The 9,049-nt window shown below is 33.7% G+C and overlaps 2 long non-coding RNA genes across 3 annotated transcripts; both read left to right on the forward strand.

Annotated features, from left to right (window-relative positions):
- Positions 1–658: 658 nt before the first annotated feature.
- On the forward strand, positions 659–7,820 carry LOC121227899 (uncharacterized). Of its 2 annotated transcripts, XR_005925423.1 has the most exons (4): positions 659–729; positions 2,438–2,508; positions 7,513–7,653; positions 7,741–7,820. It is a non-coding gene; the product is annotated as an uncharacterized lncRNA (long non-coding RNA). The 2 variants fall into 2 exon arrangements; XR_005925424.1 differs by lacking the exons at positions 659–729; positions 2,438–2,508 and adding an exon at positions 7,349–7,374 and having other exon boundaries at positions 7,741–7,819.
- Positions 7,821–7,915: 95 nt separating this feature from the next.
- Positions 7,916–8,428, forward strand: LOC107949336 (uncharacterized). Its single transcript, XR_001697710.2, has 3 exons — positions 7,916–7,985; positions 8,066–8,266; positions 8,335–8,428. It is a non-coding gene; the product is annotated as an uncharacterized lncRNA (long non-coding RNA).
- Positions 8,429–9,049: the final 621 nt, after the last annotated feature.

Genomic DNA, 9,049 nt, shown 5'->3' on the forward strand with positions numbered 1-9,049 from the left:
CGCTTTTAGTAAGCACCGCAAACAGTGAATTTTTTTTTCAAAACGGCGTCGTTTTCATTTCAGATGTTATGTCCTTCTTTCATGCCCGATAGTCTCAGCCTTCTCCCCCAAAACACCAAAATAGATTTCCCCTAATCCCTTAATTTCTCCCAAATCCCTAGGCATCTCAGTCGATCGACCACCTACTCATCGTCGTTCACCGTCGTCTCTTCTGCGTCCCTTCACCGTCGTCTCTTCTGCGTCCCTTCGCCGTCGCTCTCCGCTTTCGGAATTAGTCAGTAAATTTCAGTACCCATTTGCTGTAAATCTAGCGTCTCATTTTCATAGACAGGTTATACTTTTTAACTTAGTTTGTTTTTCCTGCTCATGATAAATGTTATTTGTATTTACTATTTGGTGCATACGAAATTTGCAGACTGAACTTCAGGACTAAATCAGAAGATGTCCTCACCTGAATTTCGGTTACATTTAAGCAGTCGATCTGCATACCATTAGCACTGACATTTGTTACATCTTTAAGCACTGCCCTTCTTTTAGGCTGAAGGCCAACAGTGGCAGCCACACAAGTCCTGTTCTCATCCGATGATACACGTTTGGAGTTCATACGAAGAACACATTTTTGGTCCTGCTTGAAGGATGGTTTTGAAGAGCACATTCCTTCTGCTCCCCTCTGTGCTTTAGCCCGTGCTCGAGTAATTCTTCCTGTAGGCTCTTCAATACTTTCAATAGGTTCATTTTCTTTACTCATACTTGTTTGCCTTCTAGAAGAGCAATGCATGATTTTCAGTTTGAAATTTTCTTCATTGAACCTGCATTCCTAACACCGAATCGTTGTAACATGATGAAAATAATACACATTAAACTACAATTTTCTAGAAAAAGAAGACAAATTTTATGACTTCAATCAATTCTCGAACAGCATAAGCTCTGCGATACTATGAAAATTTTATTGACTCCAGAAACTTTAGCCTCATGCATACTAGAATTAAGTTTTTCATTATATGAAGAATCAATGGAGTCATGCGATGTCACCCTTTTCCATTTTCAAATATTGGAATCTGAGACCTTCGGAGTCCAAAACCAAAGACTCAATTCTCAAGTTCCAACAGAGGAAATGGGTATTCGGGAAGTTTGGCACGGGATTTTTAAGTTATAACATCTCTGCAATGCTTCAGCACTAGCAGTATCAATAAGAAAGATTGAATCACCCTAGAACTCTAAATTAGAAATTGCTTTACTATTTAAAAGTTCACTTTCTTTCAACGTGTGGTTTAAAAAAAGAAACTGAATTTTGTTTTTAATTTTCATTCTCATGATACCATTGTTGATGTAGCTTTATTTTTAGTAATTCTTGTAGCTTCTATTTTTTTATCAGTTTATTTGTTTATTCCTACCTGTTATTAGCAAATATAATTAATATTATAACAATCATTAAATGTTGTTTATTTTTAGAACTCATTTGATTGTTTTGTCGACCAAAAACAGACTTCTGTTCTTCAAATGCAATGAGTAGGGAAGTCTCTGACATTATTAGAGATCAATCCCAAGCATCTCCAAATAAACCCTGAAGAAAACATTTCCAATTCAATCAAGGTAAACATTGTCTTCCCTAACATTTATGTTTCTTTCAACATGTTTTTCCTTTTATGTTTTTAATGTTTATGATGAAAGATTCAACATCTCTAGAAACTGAATCATGCATTTTTGCTTCTAGGATTAGCAATCTAGTATGAATAAGTATTGGTAAATGCATGGATCCATCGAAGGGCCTACGATTTAATACATTTCCAATTTAAAGTGTGTGGTGGTTATTTGTTAAAGTGATTATATTATATGTTTCGCAATTTCATTATTGCTTTTGTCTCCAGAATGGACCTCTTTGGCCCAATAAACTCCTGTGATTTCAAAAACGATCACATAGGGCCTACCTTGTGAAATCCGGAATTACTAGTTTACCATTTATGAAATGGTTTAATTTTATCTTGTCCCTGTATTCTTTCAAGTTTAGTCCTTCAAATCTTTTTTTTATAGAAATTAAACCCTTTTACTTATTCAATTCCTTTTTTTAATTATTATATATATATAAAATAAAATATAAAGGTTGAATAAAATGTAGATTTTATGTGAAAGGTTGTCTCATTGGTGAAGAATTGCATAATTAGTTATATATATAAGAGAAAAATATTATTCATGTAATGCCTATGTAATGCCTTCTTATGTTTGCTCTGACATTTCATTTTTCATGAAGTACCAATGTGCGGCACTTGTGTTTAACATGTATCCAGACAGTGCTCTGGGGATGATGATCGTCCAAATATATGGAAAAACTTAGAACAAATTTAACAGACTTGTGTCAGACATATATCCATACTGTCACACCTGAGTCCAAGTAAAATAGTGCATTCTGATTTCATTATTTGCATTTCAGGTACATCAGCTGGTGTAGGATTTGCTATCCCGTCGTCCACTGTGCTCAAGATTGTACCTCAGCTGATCAAATTTGGCAAAGTAAGTTTCATTAAGTAAATTCTTGGTCTCTTCTTTTTTTCTGATCTGTGCTAATCCCGTTTCAGTTCACCTCAATAAAATCTTTTTGAAAATGTGTTAATTATATGAATAAGTGAATATTTTAATATTTATAGGAATAATTATTAAATTTATACATAAATATTGATCAAACTTTTAATTTGATACATAAATTTTCATTTGGTGTTATTATATAAATGAAACTTAAATTGCGGTTCATATGTATGTATAAAACTTTGATTTCTTTCAATTGTACATGTTTAAAAGAAATAAATACATACATTTTTTTGTTATATTGAATTAATATAATTGTATGAATGTAATATAATTGAATAATTATATAATGTGTTAAGTTTGAGCATTGTATAAGTTAGTAATGTTTTATATGGAGGACAAATTTGGAAATATCTGCTAAGGTGGGTCTCTCTCCATACTTGGTATGATTTATACTGTTGTTTGTTTTGTGTTATAATTTGCGGAGCATTGAATAATTATATAATTGATGGTGATCATTGTGGAGCCTTAGTCTATAAAATATTACTTTATTATAGTAACTGCATTTATAAGCAATTAAAACAATAGCTGACCTTCTCTCCAACATTATTTTAAATATTTTAAAGATTCAAAGTATATAGGCTGGAAACCTGACGGGTTGCCTTATATCGAGCTGTAAGATATAATGGATCCTCCCTAGGTGTAACAACGCCACGTATGATGAATCTTAAAAAATTACTATATTCAAATTACTATTTTTTTATATTAATAATGTTTGATTTTAATATTTAATAATTTTAAATGTCTTTAAAAGTTATAACTAATTTTTATCAAAATAGTATTAATATTGTTCATTACTTCAATAAATTACATAACTTTCATAACTCATATAACTTACATAATTTACATAACAACTTACATAATTTACATAACTTACATAATTTACATAACTCACATAACGTACATAACAACTTACATAACTTAACTAATACATGTAGTGTAATCTAATAATTTCTTTAAAAGCATATAGTTTAAAGTTCATATTTCATAACTTACATAATCTACATCACTTACATAAAACATAAAAATATATCATATCAAGACTTACATAATAAACAGCTTCCCTGTGTAATTTATTGTCAACTTTAGAATTCAAGAACTACGAAATGGATAGGAGTTGGATGAAATTGTCAAGGGTAAGCAACGCCTATCGAAATGGAGTACAAACTTTTCTGAATTTTGCATTTCAAAATGCAAGCCAAGAGAATATGATTCTTTGCCCGTGTAAGAAGTGTGGCAACATCAATTGGCATACTCGTGAAGTTGTCTACGAACATCTAATTGTTGATGGCTTTATTCGAGGGTATAAAAAATGGATTTTCCATGGAGAGTGTACATCTAGTGGAACTTCTTCAACGATTAATCCGACTTATCCTGATACTGATTACCATCAGTATGTTAGACAAGATGACATAGAAGGTATGTTGCGGGATGCATTTAATATGCACAGTCATGGTGAGCAATCGTTTCCACCTGACTTTATTGCATCCAATGATTGTAATATTGGTGGAAATGTTTTTGGTGAAACGAGAACAAGTGCACCTTATGAGGAGCCAAATAAAGAAGCGGCGAAGTTCTACAATTTACTTAATGAAATGAACGAAGAACTTTACGAGGGATCAAAATATTCGAAATTGTCTTTCTGTATTCGTTTATTTCACTTAAAATGTTTGGGAGGGTGGACTGGAAATTCTTTTACAATGCTGCTACAGTTTCTGAGAGAGATGTTTCCTTTTGCAAAAATCCCCGAATCTTGTCAAGATATGAAGAGACTAATAAAAGATTTGGGCCTTGGGTACGATAAAATTCAGAGTTGCCCAAATGACTGCATGTTGTACTGGGGTGATCAGAAGAACCAACAGTGTTGTAATGTTTGCGGCAAGTCTCGTTGGATGAATGGGAATACAGAAGATGTGAATACGGATGAAGGTGGGGCACAGTTAAGAAAGAAGCCAGTCAAGGTTTTGCGATACTTTCCCCTAATACCAAGACTTCAAAGGCTTTTCATGTCGTCAAAGACGGCCGAATCTATGAGGTGGCATAATGATCAACGGACCGATGATGGATTATTAAGACATCCTGCGGATTCTTTAGCTTGGAAATCATTTGACTTGAAATTTTCAAGCTTTGCAAGCGATCCTCGAAATGTGAGGCTTGGGCTAGCAGCTGACGGCTTTAATCCATTTAAAATCATGAGTACTTCGTACAGTACTTGGCCTATGGTGCTTGTTCCTTACAATTTGCCTCCATGGATTTGCATGAAGCAATCTTCGTATATTTTATCAATGATTATTCCTGGAGAGAAAGGTCCCGGAAATAATATTGACATCTATTTGCAGCCACTTATTGAAGAGTTAAAACATTTATGGTCGGGTGTTGAGACATATGATGTATTAAGAAAAGAGAACTTTTATTTACGTACAGCTTTATTGTGGACAATTAATGATTTCCCGGCTTATGCTAATTTATCGGGTTGGAGTACTAAAGGACGTTATGCTTGTCCTTGTTGTGCTGTGCAAACTTGTTCGAAGTGGTTGTACAATGGGAAGAAGTTCTCTTACATGGGCCATCGTCGGTGGTTAAATGGAAATCATAAATTTAGATTTCTGAGGACTCTATTTGACGGTACTGAAGAGTACAGAGGAGCTCCTCAGCAGACCATTGGATCTGAAATCTTGTTTATGTTAAAAGATATCAACTTTAGTTATGGGAAGATGAATCAACCACCTAACACGAAATCAAAGAGAATATCGAGGGATGAATCTGATGATGAATCTGACGAAGAGGATGATCCTACTGAGGCAGACTTGTGGAAAAAAAGAAGTACTTTTTTTGAGTTACCTTATTAGGAGCATAATATTTTACGTCACAATCTTGATGTCATGCATATTGAGAAGAATGTCTGTGAGAACATAATTGGGACAATTTTGAATGTCGATGGAAAATCAAAAGACAATCTTCAGAGTCGACTTGATTTAGTTGACATGAGAATTTGGCGTGATCTTCATCCTCAGGTACTTCCGAATGGGAAATATCGGTTGCCGCATTCTATTTTTTCAATGTCAAAGGAAGAGAAAGAGGTGTTTTGTATGGTGTTGAAGGATATAAAGGTCCCAGATGCGTATGCGTCAAATATATCTCGATGTGTGAGTCTTAAAGATCGAAGATTATATTCATTAAAATCACATGATTACCACATCTTGATGCAAGATTTACTCCCAGTTGCTTTACGGTGCTGCATGTCAAAAAATGTGACGTCCTGTATAATTGAACTATCCAATATAATGAAAGCTATTTGTGGCAAAGTTTTGGATGTTGAAGAACTTAAGAAAGTACAGGATCGAGCTGCTTTGACTTTATGCAATTTGGAGAAGATCTTTCCACCTTCCTTCTTCACTATTATGGTGCACTTGGTAATCCATCTCCCTCACGAAGCAATACTTGGTGGACCGGTTTTTTATCGATGGATGTATCAAATAGAAAGGTGCTAATTTATTTGTCAAGTATTTATTTATTTGCGTCTATACATTTAGTTACAACTTTTGATAAATATTGTATATCGTGTTTAGGTTCCTAAGCAAATTGAAATCTTATTGTCGCAATAAGCGTTATCCAGAAGGATCAATTGCTAAAGGCTACTTGGCAGAGGAGTGCATGGCATTCTGTTCTAGATATTTAAAAGATGTTGAAACACGATTGAATAGAACAAATAGAAATGCTAGGCTCAATGATCATAACTTGGCCGAAACTTATTTATTCCAAAGTTATGGAGAACCAATCGGAAAAGTTGAAATTGCAGAATTAGATGATATATCGTGGATACAAGCACATCGATATGTACTTTTTCACCATGATTTGGTTGAACCGTTACGCAAGTAAGTTCTAAAATTTCCTCACATATTTGTCGTTTTGATTTGTTTATCTTTTAACCAAATACACTTGTTTTTAACATAGTGAGTACAAACAAATTTTGAGATCTTGTGCACGCTCTCGAAGATTGCAACATCGAGAGATTAATAAGTTATTCACAGAATCTTTTCATGAATGGTTAAGTCAAACGGTATGTAACTAAAGTTAGTAAGTTACATATAATCCTGAAATTTAGTTAATTATTCAATTTACTTTCGATTCAATAGGTTTGGAGTGGAAAGGACGTCAATGACGAAGTTAAATGGCTTTTCCAAGGTCCGAACAGAATAATAAAAAGATATAGTGCTTTCCTCATCAATGGATACAGATTTCATACAAAGTATCGTGAGAGAATGAGGAGAGCTCAAAATTGTGGAGTTGTTGTTAATTCTTCAATTACGAGTTATGCTATTGCTAGGGACAGTAATCCGGTTGAGGGTAATGTGGAGTATTACGGACTTATTACCGACATTATTGAGTTGGATTACTATGGCAGATGGAAAGTTGTCTTATTTCGGTGTGATTGGGCTGATGTTAATACTGCTCGAGGAATTAAAGAAGATCAATTTGGTTTTACAATGTTGAATTTCTCTCGCTTGATTCACACTGGACAACAATTGATGGACGAGCCATATGTATTTTCCTCTCAAGTGAAACAAGTTTTTTATTCGAAAGATCCAACTGATGAGGGTTGGTATGTTGTACTCCGGAACACCCCTAGAGACTTGTTTGAAATGGGTAATGGAAGTAGAGATGACATCGTCGAAAGATCAGAAACATTACCTTTTCCAGAACAAAACTTAGATGAAAATATCCCTAGTACTAATACACAACATCAATGGGTTCGACATGATGTGGATGAAGATATTTACGAATAATGATGTAGTAAGATTTTACAATTTTTTAATTATATGTAATATTATAATTTTAATCTTTGTCATGTTATATAATTTAACTATTTTATATGTACTACTATTGTTGTAATTTGTTACTAAAACTTTAATTATTTTATGTGTATTGCAGGAAAAATGCGTAGAAGAAGAGTACGAGATTTAAGTATTGTCCAGAATACTCCAAATTCGGAAGAAAGAAATAGTGAACAGCAGACAGTTGTTGGATCTTCGAATGTGCTGGAGACACTTGATGAGCCTGAATAATTTCAAAGTAATATTATGTTCATTTTACATGTGTTGACTTTTATTATTGAATTATTTGTCAATTTTAATATAATAATAGTATATCATTTTTCAGCTGAAAGTGGTGGGACGCGCAGAGTTCGAGGACGTACGCTACTTAGAGATTTATACGACTTAGATCCTGTCGAGTGTGTTAAAGTAAGTAGAAATACTCATGGTCAGCCTGTTGGATCTGAAGCTCGACTTTTAGCAGGCTATTTGGGCATTTTAGCACGAAATGAAAATATGTTGCCCATCAACTACGAATCATGGCATCACATGCCTGATAGCAACAAAAACTAGGCTCTCGCTAATATTAAGGTAACAAAATGTGAATGCAATTTATAATACTTTGGTTTAAGTTTCATTTATATTTACATTCTAAACTTATGTTTTTTTAGGAGAGATTTGCTTTAGAAGTCTCCGATGATTATATCAAGAAGGCATTAGGTAAAAGATGGAGAGACAATAAAAGCACTTTAAAGAAACAATATTTTAAGAAAGACATAAGCCTCGAGGAAAAACTGAGAAATGTTCCGCCAGGAATGCTGAGGTATCAATGGGAAGATGCGGTTAGATTTTGGAATTCAAAGAAAGGAGAGGTATTGTGTATTTCCAAACTCTTATATATAGTGTTTACTATATACGTAATAATAATTTTATTATGTAGGACCGTGAGCGAGTTGGAACAAGCAGCAGGCAAAAACAAAAATTCACGCACACGGCAGGGTCGAGAAGTTTTGCTTCTGTAGCTGAGGCCGAGGTATTATGAAATTATTAATTCTTTCAAATATTAATAACTTTCTATTATTAAATAATATTCTTATTAATAACTTTCTATTATTAAATAATATTCTTACTACTATATTGTAGGAAGTCAAATCCGGACAAAAAGTTGGACGCCTTCAGCTTTTTGAGATTACGCATAGGAAGAAAGATGGATCTCCTATGACATCCGAAGCTGGAGAAATTATGGTATATTCATTTAATAATATTTGATTTATTCTAAATATTTATAATCTTTAATTATAATTGTTTAATTCAATTCATCATTAGTAGTTTTAAAAATGTTAAGTTATGTTGCATTTCTTTTTATTATATATTTCATTTCTAACTCTTTAATTGATTTTTTAGGAGAAACTAAAGGAGAAGAAGGCGGAATATGAAGCGATTGCTTTGAGTGATAGTTCTGTTAATCTTGAGAACATTGATAACAGAATTATCACTGAAGTTTTGGGTCCTGAAAGGTACGGTCGGGTTCGATTTCAAGGATCTGGTGTTACCCCGACCCAATATTTTGGATCCGGCTCCCAGCAATACATGCCTTCCGGAAGTCAAGCTCAAGCTGAAGTTCAGAGGTTAAGAGACCAGATAGCTCAGATGCA

This window comes from Gossypium hirsutum, chromosome A04, assembly GCF_007990345.1.
Source record: "Gossypium hirsutum isolate 1008001.06 chromosome A04, Gossypium_hirsutum_v2.1, whole genome shotgun sequence".
NCBI classification, from domain to species: Eukaryota; Viridiplantae; Streptophyta; class Magnoliopsida; order Malvales; family Malvaceae; genus Gossypium; species Gossypium hirsutum.